General features: G+C 39.7%; 1 non-coding gene across 1 annotated transcript; it reads left to right on the top strand.

Moving 5' to 3' along the window:
- Window positions 1-659: 659 nt before the first annotated feature.
- LOC112716350 (small nucleolar RNA R71) lies at window positions 660-767 on the top strand. Its single transcript, XR_003160303.1, has one exon. It is a non-coding gene; the product is annotated as a small nucleolar RNA R71 (small nucleolar RNA).
- The last annotated feature ends 4,622 nt before the right edge of the window (window positions 768-5,389 follow it).

The raw sequence follows: 5,389 nt of genomic DNA, 5'->3' as shown, positions 1-5,389 counted from the left end.
GCCTCCAAATTTCTAATAGAGGACCTTGTTTCAGTCATGAAACTTTGAGTGGTTTTGATTAGATCAGAGACCATGGTTGCTAAGTCAGAGGTATTCTGCTTAGAACTCTCTGTCTGTTGCTGAGAAGATGATGGAAAAGGCTTGCTATTGCTAAACCTGTTTCTTCCACCATTATTATTGTTAAAACCTTGTTGAGGTCTCTGTTGATCCTTCCATGAGAGATTTGGATGATTTCTCCATGAAGGATTATAGGTGTTTCCATAGGGTTCTCCCATGTAATTCACCTCTTCCATTGAAGGGTTCTCAAGATCATAAGCTTCTTCCTCAGATGAAGCTTCCTTAGTACTGCTTGGTGCATTTTGCATTCCAGACAGACTTTGAGAAATCATATTGACTTGTTGAGTCAATATTTTATTCTGAGCCAGTATGGCATTCAGAGTGTCAATCTCAAGAACTCCTTTCTTCTGACTAGTCCCATTGTTCACAGGATTTCTTTCAGAAGTGTACATGAATTGGTTATTTGCAACCATTTCAATCAGCTCTTGAGCTTCTGTAGGCGTCTTCTTCAGATGAAGAGATCCTCCAGCAGAGCTATCCAAAGACATCTTGGACAGTTCAGAGAGACCATCATAGAAAATACCTATGATGCTCCATTCAGAAAGCATATCAGAAGGACACTTTCTGATTAATTGTTTGTATCTTTCCCAAGCTTCATAGAGGGATTCTCCTTCCTTCTGTCTGAAGGTTTGGACTTCCACTCTAAGCTTACTCAATTTTTGAGGTGGAAAGAACTTTGCCAAGAAGGCATTGACTAGCTTTTCCCAAGAGTCCAGGCTTTCTTTAGGCTGTGAATCCAACCATGTCCTAGCTCTGTCTCTTACAGCAAAGGGGAATAGCATAAGTCTGTAGACCTCAGGGTCAACCCCATTAGTCTTGACAGTGTCACAGATTTGCAAGAACTCAGCTAAAAACTGATGAGGATCTTCCAATGGAAGTCCATGGAACTTGCAATTCTGTTGCATTAGAGAAACTAATTGAGGCTTAAGCTCAAAGTTGTTTGCTCCAATGGCAGGGATAGAGATGCTTCTCCCATAAAGGTCGGGAGTAGGTGCAGTAAAGTCACCCAGCACCTTCCTTGCATTGTTGGCATTGTTGTTGTTTCCGGCTGCCATGGGTTCTTCTTCTTTGAAGATTTCGGTTAGGTCCTCTACAGAAAGTTGTGCTTTGGCTTCTCTTAGCTTTCTCTTCAAGGTCCTTTCAGGTTCAGGATCAGCCTCAACAAGAATGCCTTTGTCTTTGCTCCTGCTCATATGAGAGAGAAGAGAACAAGAAAATATGGAATCCTCTATGTCACAGTATAGAGATTCCTTGAGGTGTTAGAGGAAAAGAAAAATGGAAGGCAGAAGTGGAAAATTCGAACTTATCAAAGAAGATGGAGTTCGAATTTTGCATTAAGGAATAGTGTTAGTCCATAAATAGAAGGATGTGAGAAGAAGAGAAGTGGTTTTCGAAAATTAAGTAAGAAATTTTGAAAACATTTTGAAAAACACTAATTAATTTTTGAAAACCAAGAGTGGGAAAGAGATCAAGTGATTTTTGAAAAAGATTTTGAAATTAGAAATCAGAAAGATTTGATTGAAAATTATTTTGAAAAAGATGTGGTTAAGAAGATATGATTAGTTTTAAAAAGATGTGATTGAGAAGATATGATTTGAAAAACATTTTAAAAAGATTTGATTTTGAAAATTAAAAACTTGGCTAACAAGAAAAGATATGATTCAAACATTAAACCTTTCTCAACAGAAAAGGCAACATACTTGAAATGTTGAATCAAATCATTTAATTGATAGCAAGTATCTTTGAAAAAGGAAAGAAATTGATTTTGAAAACACATGATTGAAAATATATGATTTGAAAAAGATTTGATTTTGAAAAACTTTGAAAACCTGAAAAAAAATTGCATTGAAAAACAGAATCTTCCCTCTTGTGCCATCCTGGCGTTAAACGCCCAGAATGGTGCACATTCTGGCGTTTAACGCCCAAAACTATACCTTTTTGGGCGTTAAACGCCCAACCAGGTACCCTGGCTGGCGTTTAAACGCCAGTCTGTCCTTCTTCACTGGGCGTTTTGAACGCCCAGCTTTTTCTGTACAATTCCTCTGCAGCATGTTCTGAATCTTCAATTCTCTGTGTTATTGACTTGAGAAGACACAAATTAAAAAAAATATTTTTGGATTTTTAATAATAAGGAAAAATCAAAATACAACTAAAATCAATTAACAATGCATGCAAGACATCAAATTTAGCAGTTTGTATACTACTAACACATAAACACTCAAGTCAAGAGAATTCAAAGATTAGAGTAAGAAATCATCAAGAATTATTTGAAGATCCTTAAGACACATGAATGAATGCATGCAATTGACACCAAACTTAAAATGAAACACTAGACTCAAAGAAGCAAATTTTTTTTGGGATTTTATGATTTTGTAAATTTTTTTTGTGTTTTTCGAAAATAAAGTGGAAAAAGGTATCAAAATTCTTAATGAGGATTCCAGGAATCATGCAATGTTTAGTCTAAGACTCCGGTCCAGGAATTAGACATGGCTTCACAGCCAGCCAAGCTTTCAAAGAAAGCTTCGGTCCAAAACACTAGACATGGCCAAAGGCCAGCCAAGCCTTAGCAGATCACTGCTCCAATAGCAAGATTGATAGAAATCAACAAGCTCTTGTGATGATAAGTTGAAACCTCGGTCCAATGAAATTAGACATGGCTTCACAGCCAGCCAGATTTCAACAGATCATCATGAAACTCTAGAATTCATTCTTAAGAACTCTGAAGAAAAAATACCTAATCTAAGCAACAAGATGAACCGTCAGTTGTCCATACTCGAACAATCCCCGGCAACGGCGCCAAAAACGTGGTGCACGAAATTGTGATCAATACTTTTCACAAATCAAATAATCCCCGGTAATGAAACCAAAAACTTGGTGTTCAATACCATGGCATAAACACAACTTCGCACAACTAACCAGCAAGTGTACTGGGTCGTCCAAGTAATAAACCTTACGCGAGTAAGGGTCGATCCCACAGAGATTGTTGGTATGAAGCAAGCTATGGTCACCTTGTAAATCTTAGTCAGGCAAACTCAAATGGGTATGGTGATAAACGCATAAAACATAAAGATAAAGATAGAGATACTTATGTAATTCATTGGTAGGAACTTCAGATAAGCGTATGAAGATGCCTTCCCTTCCGTCTCTCTGCTTTCCTACTGTCTTCATCCAATCCTTCTTACTCCTTTCCATGGCAAGCTTAAGCAAGGGTTTCACCGTTGTCAGTGGCTACCTCCCATCCTCTCAGTGGAAATGTTCAACGCACCATGTCACGGCACGGCTATCCATCTGTCGGTTCTCGATCAGGCCGGAATAGAATCCAGTGATTCTTTTGCGTCTGTCACTAACGCCGCGCCCTCAGGAGTTTGAAGCACGTCACAGTCATTCAATCATTGAATCCTACTCAGAATACCACAGACAAGGTTAGACCTTCCGGATTCTCTTGAATGCCGCCATCAGTTCTAGCCTATACCACGAAGACTCTGATCTCACGGAATGGCTGGCTCGGTTGTCAGGCGAGCACTCGGTTGTCAGGCGATCAACCATGCATCGTGTATCAGGAATCCAAGAGATATTCACCCAATCGAAGGTAGAACGGAGGTGGTTGTCAGTCACACGTTCATAGGTGAGAATGATGATGAGTGTCACGGATCATCACATTCATCAAGTTGAAGAACAAATGATATCTTAGAACAAGAACAAGTGGAATTGAATAGAAGAACAATAGTAATTGCATTAATACTCGAGGTACAGCAGAGCTCCACACCTTAATCTATGGTATGTAGAAACTCCACCGTTGAAAATACATAAGTACAGGGTCTAGGCATGGCCGAATGGCCAGCCTCCCAATGATCTAAGATAGCATAAAAATGAAGATAGCTACCAAGATGAAAATACAATAGTATAATGTCTTACTTATAGAAAACTAGTAGCCTAGGGTTTACAGAGATGAGTAAATGACATAAAAATCCACTTCCGGGCCCACTTGGTGTGTGCTTGGGCTGAGCAATGAAGCAATTTCGTGTAGAGACTCTTCTTGGAGTTAAACGCCAGCTTTTATGCCAGTTTGGGCGTTTAACTCCCATTTTGGTGCCAGTTCTGGCGTTTAACGCTGGAATTCCTGAGGGCGACTTTGTACGCCGGTTTGGGCCATCAAATCTTGGGCAAAGTATGGACTATCATATATTGCTGGAAAGCCCAGGATGTCTACTTTCCAACGCCGTTGAGAGCGCGCCAATTGGGCTTCTGTAGCTCCAGAAAATCCGCTTCGAGTGCAGGGAGGTCAGAATCCAACAGCATCTGCAGTCCTTTTTAGTCTCTGAATCAGATTTTTGCTCAGGTCCCTCAATTTCAGCCAGAAAATACCTGAAATCACAGAAAAACACACAAACTCATAGTAAAGTCCAGAAAAGTGAATTTTAACTAAAAACTAATAAAAATATACTAAAAGCTAACTAGATCATACTAAAATCATACTAAAAACAATGCCAAAAAGCGTACAAATTATCCGCTCATCAAGGTTACTCAAAGGTTTTGCAATTTTCGAAAAATCCTTTATAAACCTTCGGTAGAATCCTGCGTGCCCCAGAAAGCTTCTGATTGCCTTAACATTGGCAGGTGGTGGTAATTTTTCAATTACCTCTACCTTTGCCTTATCCACCTCTATTCCCGTGCTTGAAATTTTGTGCCCAAGGACAATTCCTTCAGTCACCATAAAGTGACATTTTTCCCAGTTTAAAACCAGGTTAGTCTCTTGGCACCTTTTCAGGACAAGTGATAGGTGGTTAAGACAGGAGCTGAATGAGTCTCCATATACTGAGAAGTCATCCATGAAGACTTCAAGAAATTTCTCCACCATATCAGAGAAGATGGATAGCATGCATCTCTGAAAGGTTGCAGGAGCATTACACAGACCAAAAGGCATCCTTCTGTAGGCAAACACGCCAGAAGGGTAAGTAAATGCTATTTTCTCTTGGTCCTGAGGATCTACTGCAATTTGGTTGTAACCTGAATAGCCATCCAAAAAGCAGTAATAATCATGACCAGCTAGTCTTTCTAGCATTTGGTCTATGAATGGTAAAGGAAAATGATCCTTTCTGGTGGCTGTATTGAGCCTTCTGTAGTCAATACACATACGCCACCCTGTGACTGTTCTTGTAGGAACCAGTTCATTTTTTTCATTATGAACCACTGTCATGCCTCCCTTTTTGGGGACAACTTGGACAGGGCTCACCCAGGGGCTATCAGAAATAGGATAAATAATCCCAGCCTC

Source organism: Arachis hypogaea, chromosome 1 (assembly GCF_003086295.3).
Source record: "Arachis hypogaea cultivar Tifrunner chromosome 1, arahy.Tifrunner.gnm2.J5K5, whole genome shotgun sequence".
NCBI classification, from domain to species: domain Eukaryota; kingdom Viridiplantae; phylum Streptophyta; class Magnoliopsida; order Fabales; family Fabaceae; genus Arachis; species Arachis hypogaea.
The sequence above is the reverse complement of the archived record's forward strand: the minus strand, read 5'-3'. Positions and strand labels throughout refer to the sequence as shown.